The sequence below is a fragment of the Pelophylax lessonae genome (genome assembly GCF_965119305.1).
Source record: "Pelophylax lessonae genome assembly, chromosome: 2".
NCBI classification, from domain to species: Eukaryota; Metazoa; Chordata; class Amphibia; order Anura; family Ranidae; genus Pelophylax; species Pelophylax lessonae.
In genome coordinates, this window is record NC_138769.1 from 71998709 (window position 1) to 72019320 (window position 20612).

General features: G+C 41.9%; 1 protein-coding gene across 4 annotated transcripts in view; it reads left to right on the plus strand.

Moving 5' to 3' along the window:
* The window catches only part of ROBO1 (roundabout guidance receptor 1), a gene marked incomplete at its 5' end in the record, with an annotated part of 1547889 nt that overhangs the window by 961946 nt on the left and 565331 nt on the right, over nt 1-20612 (plus strand). The gene's annotated exons all lie outside the window — the stretch shown is intronic.

A 20612-nucleotide genomic window follows, 5' to 3' on the forward strand; every position in this document is an offset into this window, starting at 1 on the left:
ATTCTCAACCAGTGTTTTGTGTAATGCTGTCAGAGACTGCTGGAGGTTCCTTGAGGTATGGCAATTTGACTTCTTACTTTACAATGCCTTCATAATTCCAGATTCAGTGCCATTTGATAGAGCCAGCAGCATGACACCAATGCTCTCTTTAGATGTCTGTAAGGTGGCATTCTGACCACCATGGTACTGGTTGCATTCTTCCCACTGGCCACCAATGTAAGGGGCATTTTTCCCACTGACACCCAATGAAGTGGTTTTAGCAGGCATTCTTAGCAAAATGACCTTTTTTTTTTAAAGGTTCCTCTGGGACCTCTGAGACTGGGCTACACAGTACCTCACAATGTCCATATTGTGTATAATAGCTCCTGTTTCTCAGGTCAAGTCTATGGGTCAGGAAAGACTGGATTGCAAACAATAAAGGCTAACCAATCTTAGCTCAGCAATCCTTTTACATGGATTTCAATCACATTCCCTGGTATATAAATGAAAACTGATGTACATTAAAATTCAAATTTAAAAATATGTAGGAAAGCACAAAAAAAAAAAGATTACATTTATGTCAAAAACCACTTTCAAGTAAATTTTACAATAACTCAAAATGTGTATTTCCTACAGTTTCATTTAGATGAGGTGTCAATAAATCACAGAGACATATACTGTAAAATAACATTTTCATTCTAACTTTGATCTCATCACTATGAGTTACTGAGTGTATATAAGACATCCTAGTTGTTTTCCAAGCTTCAAATAAATAACATTTTTTTCCCCAAACTGTTGATTTATTTATTATTAAATTATTCAAGCAGGATGCCCATGCCTGTGGATCCAAGTAGAATGTTCTCTTGATCTCTGCATGACACTGTCTGCGTATGTTAATTCTGTTTGATATTGGCTTTTTGCAAACAGAGTCAGAATGATAAAATCACTATTAATCTGCACTACTAATGGATGATACTTAGATATTTTTTAGAAGTGGAATTTGACTGCATAGAGAAAATATCCGAAAGATTATAATGTAACAGAATATAATTCAATATAGATGGATTTGCTTAAAAAAAAAAAAAAAATGGGAATGCAGCACATACAAAGTACACTTTTCACATGTCATTCAGCAGATAAAAATATCATGTTCAATAATCATACAATCCTAAAGTGGTTCTAAATTCTAAATGTTTTTACCTAAATGGATGTCCCACTACCTATTTTACCCACCACTCTCCCTAAACACTTACCTGGCTCCTCTCACCACTCCAGCACTGTCCCAGCTGGTTTCTCAGCATACACTGTGAGCATCGGGAGCCAAAGGCTACTGCTGCTTTCCGTCAAACTCTTGTGAGAAGGGAGGAGGGACATGGGTTACCCGCGCTGCTTGTATCTATAGACGCACACAGCCCAGCTCAAAAGCGTGTGTACACCGGTGCTCCCATAGCACACAGCTTGCTAAGGAGGCACTTGGAGGAAGGAGGAGCGTACAGCGCCAGCAGGGGACTGCCAAAGAGGAGGTAAGGGGCCGCTCTTAGCAATATCATTGCACAGAGAAAGTTAGTACAACCTCTTTTTTGTTTTAAGAAAAAATAGCTTTATTATCACTTTACCACAACATGCACTTGCAAGGTTAAAGGGTTTGTAAAGTCACATAGTGACTTTACATGTACCACCTCTAGTTTAGGCTGCCATGAACTATAGTGTGTGTGTGTGTGTGCTTTTTTTAATGAAAAGGCTAAATACCTTTCCTGATATCCCGGATTTTCTGCTGACTGTGTGACATTTCACCATCTCTTTCTATCCTCCAATGGAAGGGAATGAACCTTTCAGGATCCATGTACACTGGGCTTAAAAAACACCAGTTCTTTTGGAAGAAGAAAAGAAGAAAAAATGCTCATATAGAGCGTTTTTGTACAGGAATTTAGGAGCGTTTAGAATTTTTTTTTTCTGCCACAAAACTCATCTCAAAACACAAACTAGAAGATTTTTTTTCCTGCCTCTAATTGCTAAGCTTAAAGTATGCCTCTAAATGTTCTAATGTGCATCGACACATATATAACATTGAGCTGCTTCTACAGGCAAAACACTAAACCCCTGTAGAAAAAGCATTTTTTAAGCCCATTGTGCATAGAACCCCGTTGTACATACTGTAAGACACATCAAAGCATACAGTATCTAAATCCAAAAACAAAAATTTAATAAATTTCATCTTACTGGTCCATAGATTTGGTGGCTGTATTTGTTTCCAATCAACCTAAAACAACATGTATTAAATCGGAATTAAACTGTATCTGAGCACCACAAACTGAAAACACGATTTGATTCAAAGCAAACCTATCCATGTCTGTATGACTTTTTTTGTTGAGAAATCACTTTTAAAAACACCCCCTAGCATTTCTAGCCATGCCCATCTTGAGTAAGGGCAGATGACTCATGTAGCAGGGCTCAAAATTTCAAGTCCTGAGCTACTAGCCAGTAGTTGCCCAATCCAACCCTTACCCTGCCCCACCCCTAATTCCGCCCCTAAACATGCCCTCCTAAATTATTTCATGAAATGACACTGTTAAATGTTTTATCCAGAATGAAGTTACAAAAATAAATATTAACCGCTTGCCGACCGCCGCATGACTATTTACTGCTGTGGTCAGCCCCTCACAGGCAAAGTGACGTAGTACTACGTCGCTAGCCTGTGAGGGTCTAGGGAGCGAGTGCGCGCCCCCGGAGGCGCGCTCCCGCGCGGTCACGGACCCCCCGCGCGTGTGCCTGACGGACCCGATATCCACCGGGCACTCGCGATCGTCCGTTACATCGGGAGAAAGGCACTGTGTCACTCAATCCCCTCCCACCACACACGTCAGTAAGCACCAGGCATACAGTTAACCCCTTGATCACCTATACTGTTAAGCCCTTCCCTGCCAGTGTCATTATTACAGTAACAGTGCATATTTATAGCACTGATTACTGTAGTAATGTCACTGGTACCCCCAAAAGTGTCAAAAATGTCAGGTAGGGGTCCGATCTGTCCGCTGCAATGTCGCAGTCCTGCAAAAAAAATCGCAGATCTCCGCCAGATCGCCGTCATTACTAGTTAAAAAAAAAAACAATAAAAATGACATAAATTTCCCGTAGTTAGTAGCTGCGATAACTTTTGCGGAAACGCTTATTGCGATTTTTTTTTACCAAACGTATGTATCAGAAAACAAATTGGCCTAAAATGTTAAAAAAATTTGATTTTTACATTTTTTATTTTTTTGGGGAATTTCATATAAAAAAAAGTGAAAAATATTGTTATTTTTTCAAAATTGTCGCTCTTTTTTTGTTTATAGCGCAAAAGGTAAATATCGCACAGGTGATCAAATACCACCAAAAGAAAGCTCTATTTGTGGGGGAAAAAAAGGACATAAATGTAATTTGGGTACAGCATCACACGACCGTGAAATTGTCTGTTAAAGTAACGCAGTGCTGAATCGCAAAATATGGCCTGGTCAAGAATGGGGTAAAATCTTCCGATCTTAAAGCGTTAAAAATACGCTCATTGAGAATTTTTTTGTCAAAGACATGTAGCTAAATACATTTTGGCCTAAATATATGACAAAAAGTGAATATATTGGATATTTTTTAACTGTCAAAGTAGAAAAATATTGTTATTTTTTCAAAATTGTCGCTCTTTTTTTAATTAATATCATAAAAAATGAAAAGTGCAGCAGTGATCAAATACCACCAAAAGAAATCTCTGTTTGTGGGAAAAAAAGGACGTAAATTTTGTTTGGTTACGGCGTTGCATGACCGCGCAATTGTCAGTTAAATTCGCACAGTGCCAAGTTGCAAAAAGTGGCCTGGACGTAAAGCAGGAAAATCCTCCGGTGGTAAAGTGGTTAAGGAGATTCGTTCTCTAAAATTGTTCTGATCAATCACCAATGTCACCGGGAATGAAATTTGAGGAAAAATCCAAAATTTTGAGTTGCCCCCATAACAGGAATAGAGGCGAAATCTTGCAGTGGGGACACTTGATCCCATGACAAGTTCCCTCACATTGGAAGGATGTCTTCCCACTTTCTATTAAGTTTACAGGAGAGGAAATAAAGGGAAATCCCCTTAAGAAGACACAGATGGGGGAAAAAAATGACATGGTGGGGAATCTCTTTCAAAATTGAAAAAATAAAAATGTAAAATAAATTTTCGGCTTGAGATATACTTTTTTTTTTGTTTTGTCTAGAGTGTACCACATGTCTCAGGGTAGCAGTAATACATGTTAGCCTGATGCAGTTGAGTGAAATATGAGTTATATTTTAGATAGGGGGATACATTCTTTGATATCAGAATGAAGAACTGTTGGCCTTTTTTATTGCTGTTGTTTTATTGTACAGAATGCAATGATAAATAATTCTTCCTTCCAGAATTAGAAAGTAATAAAGAGTCTTTTCTTCAGGTGCATCTCCAGGCCCAGCCTCAATCTCCACCTGCTCTGGTGATTTATCAGATTTTTCCTTCTTTCTTTTATCGGCAAACAATTTGTCACCATAAATCAATCAATAAACAAATCTGGGAGCAAGCTGTGCTTAATCACCGTAACATTTTAAATTGAATGTGCAGTATTTGGATGGTCCGAGGTCAGAGACCCCAAGGCAAAGACTAGACGAGGAGTGGGACTCCAGCTCAAAACTTGAAGTGCTAAACCAGATAGAAGATGAGCAGATCCATCTGTGCATCTGGCAAATTCAGCAAATCTCATCTATTTGTTGGCCAACTACAAGTTCTCAATTCACCTTTGATTGTGGGTTTTGTTTGGTCTGCAGAGGATTACGCAATCTCTGAATCCAGGAAAATGGGTCTGGGTTAAAGCCCCGTACACACGTGTCGAAAATTGGCAGGGAATTTTCTTCCGACGACCGATCTGCCGATTTTCGGCTTGTTAGTATGATGCTTCCGACAACCGACTCCGACTTTTCGGCCGAAAAAAATCTGGTGTGCAGGCTATAAAATTTTTGTCCGCCGTCAAAACACGCCTGATTTTCGTGCAGTCAGTACAGATTTCGACAGGGAAAAATCTAATGAGCAAGACTAGGCATGCTCAGAGAAGAAAGAACACAAAGAAAGCAAACCAACACATGACATCACTTCTGAAGTAGAATTTTGTCGGGCGAGAAAATTTGTGTGCAGTCTAGGCACATTCCAACCAACAAAACACCACTCTGGACAAAAGACGGACGATCGGTCGGCCGATAATTGTTGCGTGTGTACGAGGCTTAATACTCCAGGCAGTACATTCGATTTCAGCTTTGGGAGCTCAATGTTGGTAGTTTTTTCAGTGCATAGTTTTCATTGTTGAGAAAAAGACCTTCCCTAAGCTTCCCTCCAAATCAACCCTACCTGTAATTCTAACCTTCTCATTAACCAAAATTCCAAGGTGGATAGAACAGAAATGAGATCTATTGGAGTATCATAGGCCAGGCTCCACCTATTAAAAAATTATTACTTCTGGGTGGACGAAAATTATTACTTTTGGGTGGACTAACCTTTTGAAACCCAATTGAACCCATTCGATTTATTACTGTAATGCAATTAGATTGCACTTACACTAGTAAATCTAATCTTCTTTTACTCTTTATTTCACTGATACGTGCTGCAGCAAGGGTTACAGTACTCCTTGTTGCAGCAATCTGGAGAGACGGCCATGATGACAATGTATGGCCCTGCTTTGCCATGGTCTGACAACCCCCCCGATATGCACAACTCATCAACGCTTTTGCTATCTGAGCAGGGTTGTTGATTATTGGACTATTTTAGTGATGGGAGGTGATCCAACTAGGAAGCTGTTACTGTCCTTGGGCAAACATAAGTGACCAAGGCATTCCCTGCCCTGCAGCAGAAGGTATGCATGCCCCTTGTATAAGTGCGGCTGCAGGGCAGAGAAGACTTTAGCCACTTATAATTGGCCAAGGAGAGATGACTGCTTCCTGACGGTATCAGTGGGTTCAGACTAGGATCAGTACACCAATAGCAGGAATAAACAGTTCGAATATCGACCGATTGTTCGATCGCCGACCAATAAAACAGCGTTCGTTGGTCAAAATCGTCGCCAACATTAACAATCGAAAAAATCTTTCAAAGAGCAATCAATTTCATACTTAGTGTTGACGTTTTATGTACAAGTGGAAGTGATGTAGTGTGCGTGTTGCCTTGTAGCCATGCCCTTCTTACCAGCACGAACGTTCCTACCCTCTTCGTTGAAGGGACCAGCATTGAAACCGTATCTATATTTTTGCTGTCATTTATTTTGCCTTGTTTATTTGGAATTTTTCATTAGTGTTTACAAAACTTCGTTCTTGAACACTGCTTCCGGGTCGCCAGCTATTTCCGCTCATGCGTGATAATGTTTTAAAGATTTTCTACTGACGACCTTCACACTAACGAATAGAAAACAAATAGAATAGAAAATCATTCGTTCACAAACGATACAACAGAATTTTACCATTTTTTCATTTTTTCGGTCTTTTTTCTTCAACGAGTAGAAAATTCGCTGAACGAAAATTTCCATACGATTTACTTATCGTGTATTCCTGCCATAAGTAATAGCAAGAATTAAATTGGGCTTTAAATGACAGAATTGCCCAAATATGCAAACATACCTGTAAGGTCACTGTGTATACAGTATATATCAGCAACAATGAATGCACTTTTCATACTTTCAGCATTAAATCATTAATAATATGCAAATATGTATAGCCTTGTTCACATGTGAGGCAGATAGGTGGTAAAAACAGGTGATTAATCCACATTTTACTGCCCCTAACTGCCTACTGGCAAGTTACCATGACCAGCAGACATGCCTGTATACATTGCTGCGGTGCCACTTGCCGACCATGCTCCATTTAAGTCAATGGGACTGCCACCGCTCCTAAGCTTTGCAGTCTAGGAAGCTCATGGTCACCGCTCACTGGAGAGCTCTAGATCTAAAGCTTGTTTTAGACCTTTACGTGTTGGGAACATAAACATGATTGTTCCCAGAGAAGTGCACTGCCATTTAGCAGACACACGGCAGTGCCATTAATGGTCAACTGTACCCAACGCCTCTACAAATGTGCACATTTTCACATGTGCCAAACTAAGTGGTGCATTTTTGGAAAAGAGTCAAGGACTTCTTTTCCACCTTTCTCACATGTAGGGCAGCCTGTTGAAATAAATGTATTGCCCTACACAAAATGGGTGGAAATGTGCAAAACATGTGCAGAATTATGCCTGTGCTCTGTTGCACGGTGCACCTGTAGGTGTGAACCAATCCTAACTGAGCAGGGGTTGTGGGTTTTTCTTTTTTTTGCAGAGAGACCACTGCTTCCACATGCAGCACTACTCCCTTGGTAGCTGCTTGAAGCAGATTCCGTGGGTTACCCATAGCAACAACTGGTGGATTCTTAAGACTTTAAGTGCTTGGCTCAGTCAGTAAACAGACCAGGGGATTTGGTTTTTGTTGCTTTTATTTTAGAACTTGGCATGGGATGAGTGGGATACTCCAACTTAGTAACTATGCACAACTTGAAGACTTCTAACTATGTTGAATGCGGCAATGCCACTGCTTCACCTTGCCACTGCAGTGAAGTAATTTAAAGGTGCACTACTTGGTATATTACTCTTCAGGGTTATACTTGACACCCCCTTTACACTCTCAAGGTATCTACTTGGCACCCTCTTTACTCACTAACTGTGTGAGCTGACCTTCTGTCCACTGACCTCACCGGAGTGAGGTGACCTCACCTGGGCAGATCCCTTGACAAGCCCCCTGGTACTCACAGACACTGTTTTTCCCAGGTGACTCTGTCCACAACTCCACCGTCAGCTTCTCCAGGACCCTCAAGGCTCAGCTTCACACCTGGCTCACTAGGCTGACTGCCTGTGACCACTTTCCTCTGCATGCAGGAGGAGAGACAGCCGTCACCCTCCTCCTGGGACTGCTTAACCGCCAATGATGTCCTGTCACATGTGCCCTCAGTTTTTATGGTTAATCCCTGGATGCACTGCGGTGGTGCCCTCCCAATAAGACTGCCACAAAACCTTGTGTGTCACTGGCTAGGTTTCCTCTACTGTCCTACAGGCTCACCTATTGGATACAGTGGGGACACTCCCTCACCTGGACACATGTAACAGGCATATCTAACAGATCAGGCTCCCCTGAAAAGCAGATGGAGCAAAATAAATGCTTTACCTAGCACCAATCTAGGAGGGTGCTACACGCGCATAAAACAAGAGCCCTTCTCTGCAACATGCTGACAGAAGATAGACTTTTCTGCTAAGGCTTTGGCTGCTTTCTAAAGAAAACAAACTGTAAGACCGTGCACATCTTTTGTTCTGAAGCACCTAGAATCTGTTTCGCTGGTTTAAACTGACAAAATCAGCTTTAAAATGACTTTTGGCATATTGGGTTACAGTGCTTTTAGCAGTGTAGGAAAAGAGATTTGGATTTATTGGTCCTTAAAGTGATTCTAAAGCCTAAGGGCTCATTTACAGCACAATTGCTACGTTCACTGTGTGCTTCTGGATGCTCAGTTGCGTGAATTTTTAGTGCATTTACATGCATTTGCAGTGCATTTTTGGCACAATTATTTATTTTAATGTATGCGTTTACACTTGTTTGCACGTGTTCATGCATGTTTGCGGTGCATTTGTGCGCACTTAAGTGTGTTTGAAGTTTAGACAAATGCATCACGCTGTACCTTTTTTGTAAATGCACATATAAGCAATGCAATAGTATAGACAAGACCCATTGGAATACAGGCGTTAGTACTGCATTTATGCTACGTTTAAAAATACACCTGACTGCATCAAGTGTAAATGAGCCCTAAAGAATTTTTTACCCTAATGCATTCACCACATTAAGGTTAAAATGCCCCACAACCTGTCCTACCTATTCCCATTAAAAACAACAAGAGAAGGGCGCACTGACCTTGTACATTACCACTAAAAAGGTTTATTTAAAATCCAAGTAAGCAACATACATTCTACTCACAAATATATGATAGTTGCACGCATGCAAAGACAATGGAACAATGCAACCAATCGACTCCAAGACAGCCAGGATACTCCTATAGTGCTAGGTGATGGGATACCGGACTGACGCGTTTCAAGGGAGGACCCTCTTCCTCAGAGCCAAAAAGTGCTACTAACCCACCATTGCCTTTGTGAGGAGTTATGTAGTCGGTCTGTTTTTTGTTTATGGGAAGTCTGTAGTGCCCATACCACACAGTATACACTCCCTCCAGCCGCACACTTACACCAATCACAAATCATTGTGGTAGCAAAAACAAAGATAAACTGTTAAAACACTATTATAAACTAAGAGCAAAATCTGAAATCATAGAGAATATCATTAATCATTATTCATTAACCAAACTGGCAAGCCACAGCTACCTATTCCCATCCCTACTTGGCTGCTGGGACCGTTCCGGGGCTGCACCACACTCCAGCTCTGCTCCCCACATTCCCTGGTCTCACAGGAGACACTGAGGGCAGTGGAGCTATAGCCTTCTGGCAGGGGCGTAACTACAGGGGTTGCAGGGGTTGCGATTGCTACCGGGCCCCATGCTCCAGGGGGCCCAGTAGCAAACCTGTGGGTGAACTTCCAGGATTGCAAAAGTCACACTTGCGACCGGGCCCTGGCATTGCACCACTGTGGGGAGGCCCCAAGATTGCAGGAAAGGAGCCCACTGCAGAACTTGTGAAAGGATCCTGCTGCGGGACCGTAATAAAAGGCCATGCAACGAGAGTAAAGAGCCCCGGGATTAGTGGGAAGAGCCCTGGGCTTGAAGGGAAGGGCCCCGGCCAGGGATCTGGGGGGGCCCTTCATGGTTTCTTGCATCAGGGCCCTGAAGGTTCTAGTTACGCCTCTGCCTTCTGGTGCTGTCAGTCAAACTCCTGCGAGGAGGGCGTGAGGAGTGGCATACCAGCCAGGAGGCGGTAAGGGACCTTTCTGTGCAAAAGGTAAGTATAACCTTTTTTTTTATTTTAAACAAAAAAAATGTATATTAAAAATGTAATATGTGAACCCAGCGCTGTCTAATCAAACTACTTATACAATCCTGCGCAAAATAAATTATGAAAAAAAGCCTCTAATGGGACTTTGATGAGCATTACACTAAGAACCAAAGTAATAGTAATAAGGTATAAATTTATTGATACATACAAAAAATGGTAGAAAAATATCAAATTTTTACAATAAAAAAACATTGCGACTTTTACAAGAGTGGGACCATGTTGGAACATTTCTATCCACATTGGACTGTGAAGACGCAACGCGTTTCAATGTAAATTATTATTGTATCTTCTTCAGGGGTCATAAGACAGAGAACCAAGGATGGTATCTAGGATGAAAACAGATATAATGAACACAACAACTGCTTCCATAGTATCAAAAACATTAATAATTTTTAGAAAAAATAAGCATACCAGAATGAGCAGGTCACAAAATAAAGTTGCATCATTAAAATTTGGTATCCAGGACTGTCATAGAGCTGAACCAAAGAGTTCCCAACAGTGCTAACAACATGTGACTTCAGGGGCCACAGAATAGATCCCACAAGGGGCCTAGCGAGACATCAAAATGTCCATTCTGCTGAATAAAAAACAGAAGAAAAATAGTAGAAAAATAATCCCTCTGTAAAAGAAAATAAATTATGATCTCTACCCCAAATACAATTAAATAGTGAAAAAACATTAAAACACTTTCAGTGGTTTTTTCAACATTTGATTGTTTTTGGGGTAGAGATCATAATTTATTTTGAGCGGGATTGTATAGGTTGTTTGATTAGACAGCGCTGGATTCGCATATCATATTTTTAAAGTATGTTTACACCTCATACCGCAGCAGCAGTCATTTTTTTTTTAATATATTGATATACACATCAAAGAGTGGGTATAATAACATTTCACTTAAAAAAACATATACCCTTTAGTATCACTTTAATAGCTGGCACCCCGATGTATTCCTTTGTGAGAGGGCACACTGTGAGACTGCAGATAGGATTCATCAAGGGCTACCAACGTTCCTGAGTCAATTTCCTTTGCCTCTTACTGTCAATTTTTTGCTAATTTGAAAAACGACCTTTGAAACATATCTATGAAGATGGGATGGATTTAGACAGAACACAGTTTAGATATTTACCCCTTCAAGTCGGCAATAGACAGATTGATTCTCGGCCAACTCAGCTGGGACCAGCCGAGATTCTGACCCTGTAAGGGCAGGCTGAATGTACCCAAGTTGATCGATCGATCAACTTAAGTATAACCAGCCTGTTGGATTTTTCATGTGATTATTGCCAGCAGCTATAGTCGCTAGCAATAATCCCTGTGTGTTCTCCCATCTGGGATGGCTCCCCCCCGCCAGGAGAACACGATAGCTTCATCGGAGGGATTCCCCCATCAACACTGACTGTGTTAATGGGGGAATCAATCTATTTTTTTTCCTGCAGTTCAAGGTTGCAGGGAAAAAATCGCACCATCTTTGGCCTGCTTTAGACACTGATGACTGATGCGTGGACAGGTTGAGTCTTTTTATTGATGCCACTGTGAGATATTATACATAACAGACACCTCACCCATATTCCTCCTGGAGAAGTGAGCGGGCATCCACAAAAATGCTCTCAGCCCAATATTGCCATCTATTTATGAATATATATATATATATATATATATATATATATATATATATATATATATATATATATATATATATATATATATATAGCACATTATACTGTGACAGTGAACATACACTAATTGGCCTTCTTTGGGAGGTTTTAGAATTCTTTTACTCTGTTCTATAAGTAGAAACATTTTATATACCCTTTTCATCTTCTCTGCATTTCAGAGAAATAAAAATGTATAGTATTCTTAGCAAGATTTTCTGGATTGGAATATTGTTCTACCTTAAAATTCCCATTTGATCCATTTTTTGGTGTGCAGTTCTACATAGCTGAGACAATGAAACCACTTCAGGATTGGGTCATTGTATCGCCTGCAAGCTTTTCCATGCTGATGCTGCACTGTCACAATATTTACATGAACACTTTGATGATGACAAATCTAAGCGTGCAGAAAAAGAACGATAGTGTAGAGAACTGTACAATTTTGCAAAAAAAAAGACATCAAATCTCCATGGACAAAACCTAGGACTGTCCTCTGATATTGAGTACAGTGAGCTATCACATAACACTTATTTCTCAATAACCCCAAAATCTCCTGAAATGACAATAAATATCTATTTTTTTGTGACAAAATTTGACCTGCAAAGCCCTTGCCTTAAATTGTGGTGTTGTGCCGTGGCAGGAGATCAAATGCTCAGCTTCATGACTGCAAATCTCTAGTGTAGCAGTTCTCATTAAAATTAATGTGACTCAGAGAAGGTGATCAATCGGTGACCTTAGCCATGTGACTGAGCCATGATCCCAGGTATCCCTAATCTTATTCCATCTCTGGGAATATGTCCCCAATTCTAATTTGCAATGCTGTGATTTTAGGGGGCTTATTATAAAAAAAAAAAAAAGGATTAACCCTGACATTTGGCTCATCTTTTGGTTGGGGTTTAAAATGTGGTTGAGCCAGGGGCATGGGGTGAATGCCTATTGTGTAGAAATTAGAAATTTAAGGCACAGACCTCATTTGTGGGGTGTCTAGATAGTTTTAGATGATTGAGTGGATCAAGTCTGATGGGTGTCCCTAGGAAATTAATGATAAAATCAATGAAGGTGAATGTGTAGAAAGGATTGGTGCCTAACAACCCAACATTGACTGTTTTAACAATAAGGTGAATGTGAATGAGACTTGGATTTCCCGAGAGAAAGGGGAATTTAGAAGATGGGCAAATTGCAGCAAAATAGACTAAATTAGGCAAATGCACAGGTTTGGCTTTAAAAGAGGAATTCTACCCTTAGCCTAAATATTACAACAAAGGCGCCTCTAAAATGTTTAAAAATGGCAATCTCCAAACAGATAGTCATGGATTATTGCAGAATTTTATTATTTTTTGCATTCCTTTTTTTTTTTATTTTCTTCTCCATTTTTCTCACAGTGGCTCAGAATATGGTGCGGGAAACCCATATTCTGTGCACATTTCCCACATTGCTTTCAAACACACTGCCTGTGTGATCTGCTAATGGTGTCAATGATATTCCAAATGCAGTGTGTTTGCCTGCACCAGAACACATGGTACAGTAGTACCCTATGACCCGGTTGCAGTGCATTTTTAAAAGTAGGGCATGCCCTGCTTTGGGTGCAATCCAGTGCAGTTTAAGCCCATTCAAATGAATAGGTTGAAGATTTTACTGCACAGGAATTGCTGACTGCATATAGTATGCAGTTAGGTGTGAACAGGTCCTAGGGCAGAAGAAGCCATCTCCCTTTACTTTCTGCAAAAACTGGGCTATAAAAAACCCAAAAAGGGTCGTTACCTAAAGCACCAAGTTGAATAAAGAAAAAGGCTTTATTTACCAAGCAATAGAAAAATGGCATAAAAAATCCCTTTTCTTTTTAGAACTTTGGGCCAGCTTCCTGGAACATTGCACATTATCTGAGGGGGAAGAGAAAGTAGCCTTCCCAGGATGCATCTGTGAGGCCCCAGTCAATGGCCTCACCCAGGATCCTTATCCCTCCTCCATTGTCCGAAGTCCTGGGTTTTGGGTAGACTATTGGTGGCATGATATACAGTGGAGGACTGCTGGTCCCGCACTGTACAAGATGACATCAAAAAGCTGCAACCTATCGAACAACAAACAAAATCCACTTTAGAGGACTGATTGTGGAGGGTAGAAGCCTGGTGGGGGGGGGGGGGGGGTGAGGTATAAGGTAGGTGTATCACCTCATTTGTCATCCCCTTGGCAAATTAAGCAGATAAATCAGGCAGTGGGGAGGGAGGACCCTCCACCAACATAAAGTTTTTTCTGTCACTATAGTTTAGCTTTTAGATGTTATTACAATAATAGGAAGTCATTTTCTTTATTATTTCTATATTTTTATATTTACAGCTTATAATACATGGAGGTCCTGTTTCAGGCATGTCCTGTTATAAGGAGACAATATTGTGTCTCCCAGTTCTGCTCCTCAATTGTCACCTTTTCACAAAAACTTTTGATGAAGACTAAAATGTCCATCTCTGCAAACATGGTATGTGGTTGTCACCATCAGGAAACCCAAAAATCTCATACGGCTTTTGCTGGGCTGCATGCATGGAAAGAGGAGAGCAACAACATTAAGATAAAACAAAGGATGCAAAAAGGAAAAAACAAGTATTTTATTAAAAAAATAAAAATCACTTTTATGATTTACTAAACTGGAGCATGCAAAATCTGGCCAATTAGCTTCTAGGATTTATAGTCAAAGCTTAATTGAACAAGCTTAAAGTGATACTAAACGTTTGATTTTTTTAAAAATATAAATAACAAACAAGCCTATACTTACCTGCTCTGTGCAATGGTTTTGTACAGAGCAGCCCCAATCCTCTTCTTGGGTCCCCTGCCACCGTCCCAGGCCCCTCCTCTTCATTGGGTGCCCCCACGGAAAGCCACTTTCCGGGGGGGGGCGGGGAATTGATGCAGACAGCGGGACTCGGCCCTGCTCCCATGTCACAACTTTTGATTGATAGCAGCCGGAGCTAATGGCTCCTGCTGCTATTAATCTGTTCAATAAGGAGAGCGACAGAGGCTGGAGCTGCTGCGCTCATGCACAATGCTGGATCGGATTAGGCTCAGGAAAGAAAAGGGGAGGTCAGGCAGGGAGCTGCAGCACAAAAGGCTTTTCACCTTAAAGCGGAGTTCCGGGCACAGAATCGTTTTTTCAATGAAAATACCCCTGGGACAGTCAGGGCTAGTACATTCCACAATGGCTAGCCTCTGATCTGTCCCGGTTCGCACTTACCTGCAAGAAGAAATACTCACTTTTAAAATTTCTTCTCCAGCGTTGCCATCTCTGTTGTGGGCAGCTGAAGCCAGCGCGATCCTATTCTGCGTCCTCTTCCGCGTCTTCTTCTCCCAGAATGCGCCTTCACCGGCCCCTCTCGTCACTTCCGGTGCGGCGCCGCATTCCTTCACAGCTTCTGAGCATGCCCAGAAGCTGTTTAGCAGGGAACGCAGCGTTGCACCGGAAGTGACGAGCGGGGCCGGTGCCGTCGCATTGATTCCTGGGAGCGATGACGTTCAGCTCCCAGGAATCATTGCAAACTGGAAGTGACGGCGCGGGCCGTGGCCACAGAGGCAGGAAGTGGAAAATAGGTGAGTATTTCTATCTACAATTACGGTAAGTAAAAAAAAAAAAAAATAACCCTAACTATCCAATTCCTTTTCAGGTGAAGAAGAGCAAGCAGATGGAGTAGGTCGATTTTGTGCTCGGAACTCCGCTTTAATGCAAAGAATGCATAAGGCCCCTTTCACAGGGGCGGTGCGCCTGCCGCACTCTGTTTTGCTCAGTGGGGATCTATCCACAGGACAGCTACTTCTCCGCTTACTTTGCTGTCAGATCTCCGCTCTCCTCCTAAGGGAGATTGGATGAAAATGAATCTCCTGTCCGTTTTCATCCGATCTCATCTGATCCATTCCTCCAGATGGATGGAAAATAGGGTTTCCATCTGTCCGGATTTCACAGATAGGATTGGATCGGATAGCAGTGGGTGTCAGCGAAGATGTCATCACTGACATCCGCTTCTCCATAGGGCTGCATGGAGCACCCGATCAGGTCCGCCTGAAAAACTGACTGGCAAACCAGTTCAGAAAGCCTGTGTGAAAGGAGCCTTAAGGTGAAAAACCTTAAGGCTTTGTAACCACTTGAAGTAAGAAGCTGATTGATTACTATGTACGGCTGCACCAGATTTAGTAAATCTCCCTCGCAGTGCTTTATTTGCCTGCTATAGCAAAAAATATTATATTCTGGTAACTGAATGGGGTTAATACCTGCAATCATAATAATCATATATGTCATTTTTGCTTTTGCTTATAGTTCTAGTTAAAGAAACTAACTGTAAACTACCTACAGTATAATTTACATCTACTTAAGGGCCCATTCAAACCAGCGGGCGCGTGTGAAGGTGCGCCTGCCTAAATTGCGCCCACTGATGTGCGTTGTGCAATGACACTGCAATGTATTATACAATGCATCACAGTACCTGCTTTTTTTACCCTTTTTTTAAAACTTTGCAGCCCACTGAAGTACAGGTAGATGCATGGTAGATCCTTTTTATGATGCATTATTAGAACTTTGCAACATGGTGAGTTGTCCAAAAATACAACATATATTTTTTTTATTACACCAGTGCAATGGGACATTAGGCAATTGCCTTGTCTATGTGTTGAACAATGCAGCCCAACAGAGCTGGTGTGGACAAGCTCTGTTAAAAGACAAGTTAATTTATGCGTGGAATCATTTATTTATGTATAAGTGGGTGGGCATGTGCTAACTGGGCTTTGATGTGAATCATAAATAGACAGTATGTTGCTCCAATGTAGCACAGTAGCTCAGTAGTTAGCACACACACTTTGCAGCACTGGGGTCCTTAATTCAAATTCTGACAAAGACACTAATTTCATGGGGTTTGCATGTTCTCTCTGTGTTTGTGTGGGTTTCCTCTGGATAATCGAGTTTCGTACCACATTCCCAGGACATATTTGTAGCTTTAAAGTGGCTATAAAGGCTAAAGGTTTTTTTTGCCTTCATGCGTTCTGTGCATTAAGGTAAGAAACCTCCTCTATGCAGCTTCCCCCCAGACCTCCCCTAATACATACCTGAGCCCGATCCAGTGATGTGCACAAGAGCTGCTGCTCTCCAAGCCCTTTGCCTCCTCATTGGCTGAGACACAGCAGTGGGAGCCTTTGGCAGCGAGTGAGCGGGGGGGGGGGGCAGGGCTAAGCCCTGTACTGTGTGTCTTATGGTCACTCGGAGTGGGGCTCTGGAGTGAGCACACATGAGTGCCCCTATAGCAAGTGGCTTGCTATGGGGGCACTCAGCAGGGGAAAGAAGCCCAGCACTGGTGGAAGACCAGAGAAGAGGAGGATTGGGGCTTCTCTCTGTGCAAAACCATTGCACAGAGCAGGTAAGTATAACATGTTTATTATTAAAAATAAAATAAAAATGGTATCTTTAACCACTTTAAGACTGCTCACGTTGCTGCTACTGCAGCAAGATGGCAGCCCTGGGTCCAGCGACAATAGACCTACGTCGCTGGATTCCTCCCTGTCTCGGCGGCTCGCTCCCGCTGTGTGTAGGCACAGCTGGAGTCAGGCCGGAGGAGGAGAGGCGGCGATCACCGTCTCTCTTCCCCGATCATCAGGGAAAGAGTGAGAAAATCCACCCGCTTTGTTTACACATCTTCTATGTGACAGGCAGGTACAGGTCACAGGATTCAGCATAGCTGAACCTGCGATCTGTGTCTGTGTCATACAACCCCCTCCCCCCACACACGTCAGTAAGCGTGAGGCACACATTTAACCCCTTGATCCCCAACAATGTTAACCCCTTCCCTGCCAGTGTCATTATTACAGTAGCAGTGCATATTTTTAGCACTGATTACTGTAGTAATGTCACTGGTCCCCCCAAAAGTGTCAAAAATGTCAGTTAGGGGTCCAATCTGTCCGTCGCAATGTCACAGTCCCACAAAAAATTGCAGATCGCCGCCATTACTAGTAAAAAAAAACAATAAAAATGACAAATCTTCCCCGTAGTTAGTTACTTTTGCGCAAACCAATCAAAATACGCTTATTGCGATTTTTTTTTACCAAAAATATGTAGCAAAAAACAAATTGGCCAAAATGTTAAAAAAAATTGATTTGTAAATTTTTTTGGGGGGAATGTTATATATCAGAATGTGAAAAATATTGTTTTTTTTTTCAAAATTGTCGCTCTTTTTCTTTTTTTTTTTAATTAAAATTGCACAGGTGATCAAATACCACCAAAAGAAAGCTCTATTTGTGGGGGGGGGGGAGGGGGAAGGATGTAAATTTCATTTGGGTACAGCAATACACGACTGCGCAATTGTCGGTTAAAGTAACGCGGAGCCGAATCGCAAAATATGGCCTGGTCAGGAAGGGGTTAAAATCTTCTGGTCTTAAAGTGGTTAAAAATACGCTCATTGAGAATTTTTTTTTGTCAAAGACATGTAGCTAAATACATTTTGGCCTAAATATATGACAAAAATTTAATATATTGGATAATTTTTAACTGTCAAAATAGAAAATGTCAATTTTTTGCAAAATGTTTGCTCTTTTTTTATTATTACCGCAAAAAATAAAAAGCACAGAGGTGATCAAATACCACCAAAAGAAAGCTCTGTTTGTGGGAAAAAAAGGACGTAAATTCCGTTTGGGTACAGCATTGCATGACCGCGCAATTGTCAGTTAAAGTCGTGTAGTGCCAAGTTGAAAAAAGCGGCCTGGTCATTAAGCAGGAAAATCCTCCGGTCTTAACGTGGTTAATATTATCCTAAAGCTTGAAAATAGTCAAAATTCACCTTCAGTGGACCCCCCCCCCCCCCACACACACACACACACACATACAACCTAAGCTTTCTGTGTTCATTCCAGAGGGGGAGTGATCGCGGGTGCCGCTGGTCCCTTGGTTCGGCTTCCTTGCTTCCTAATAGGGGTGGTCGTCCGCCTCTGGTACCTATATGGCGGTTCGCGAAGCCGAGCCAGCCTGCTGCAGTATATATGCGGCGGGCAATCGGCAAGTGGTTAAAGTGGCTGTAAAGGCAGAAGGTATTTTTACCTTAATGCATTCTATGCGTTAAGGTAAAAAGAAAACCTTTTGGGTGTAGCTCCACCCCCAGCTACTACTTACCTGACCATCTCAATCTAGCATTGTGATTGAGAGCAGCAGCTCTGCTGGGTCTCTCTATACTCATTGGCTCACACAGCAAAGAGAGCTATTGCCTCCTGTTGCTGTCAATCACAGCCAGGGAGTCCGAGTGTAGAGCGAAGAAGAGGGGTGGGGGGGGGGGCAGGCTGCACTCGTAACGCGGCTTCTCTGTGCAAAACCATTATACAGAGCAGGTAAGTATAACATGTTTGTTATTTAAAAAAAAATAATGAGATTCTTTAGAATCACTTTTACCCTCGAAATGCCAACCCACCGTGCCACAACGGCATACGTTGCACATTTTCCCTATTCATGTGAGTACATCATGGCATTTAATTTTTGCTGCAAAGCAAATCATTGTGGCTGTGGCATGTGTACAGCCCTGAGAGTTATGGCTGGAATACACGGGCCGAATATCGCCCAATCATTCGACCACCGACTTATGAAAAAGTGTTCCTTGGTCGAAAACGTTGCCAACATACACAGGCCGAATATCGCCCGACCGTTTGACCGTCGACCATCGAAACAGTGCATTCTTGATGATGTTCTACAGATTTTAAATGAACCACCTTAACACCAACGTATAGAATATCGTTAGTTCCCAAACGAGACGACAGAATTTTTCGCTTTTTTCAAATGGGATTTTTCGTTCACAATATCGATATCGGTCACTGATGGCTGGGCATTAACGAGTAGAATATCGGCCGATCCTTCGCTGAACGGAAATTTTCGGCCGATTTTCTTATCGTGTATTCCGGCCATAACATGCCCTAGTATAAGTGGGGGGTTGGGTTGTGTGATAAAACCACAGCTCAACCTCCTGCTTTTACTGCCCCCTGGACGATTGTATGAATGAGCCCATGGTCAATTCCAGTAATAAAAACAATATTAAACTTTATTTTATGTAGCTTCTGTAAGCGCCTCCAGTATGATGTGCAAGAGGAGCCTACCACTTAAATATTACAGTATGTGAAGCGCTGCATAAGATTGACGCATATAATTTTGCACTGTATAAAATGAATAAATACTAATACCTGTGATAGAGATAAATGAAATGAGTCTGATAATAATAAATGTATAAAAGGTGTTTGAGAACAGATAAGTGTAAAACCTTGTGTCTGCTGTTTTCTGTGAGCATTGCACCTTTCCACCAGAATTCGATAATAAGTAACAAGAAGCAAACTGTAAAATTAGATTAGTAATTGTAATAATCTATAATAATATTTAATAATGTATTACAATGTAGAATTCTTTGCAATCTTAAAAAAAAAATCCGACAAATGAAGTCGTATAGTGGCTGTGCTAGTGCGAGCAGCAGATGGCAGCAGCGATCCTGAATGGAGGAATGTCAGAGCCTGAAGGTTTCCATGTGTAACAAACAACAAAAGAGCAGAAGTGTAGGCGGCCCCTTTAAGCAGAGTTGCTGCTGCTGCTGCATGCATCGCCTGTTTAGAATGGAATGGGGATCAGCTCCGGTGTGAGCAGGAGACAGGAGGGAGAACCAGGAGGCTGCAAACTTCACAGCAACTCCCCATCCCAAGAAGAAGAGTAAAAGACCCGGAGCACTCAGGATCCCTGCCATCCATCCATCCATCAATCACCACCAACTCCTGCCTTCCAAAACTTCCATCCGCATCAGAGCAGCGCAACTGCGATCGGGGATGGAGAGCGATGCCTGGAATAAACTAGCCTAGGTGGTCTGCTAGAAGACATCCAAAGGAGTAGTCATCTTGTCTGGGCTGAGGATTATCTCGGGGTCCAGGTCACATCAGCCCTGGAGTTTTCTTCTAAGGAGTCCTGGCTGG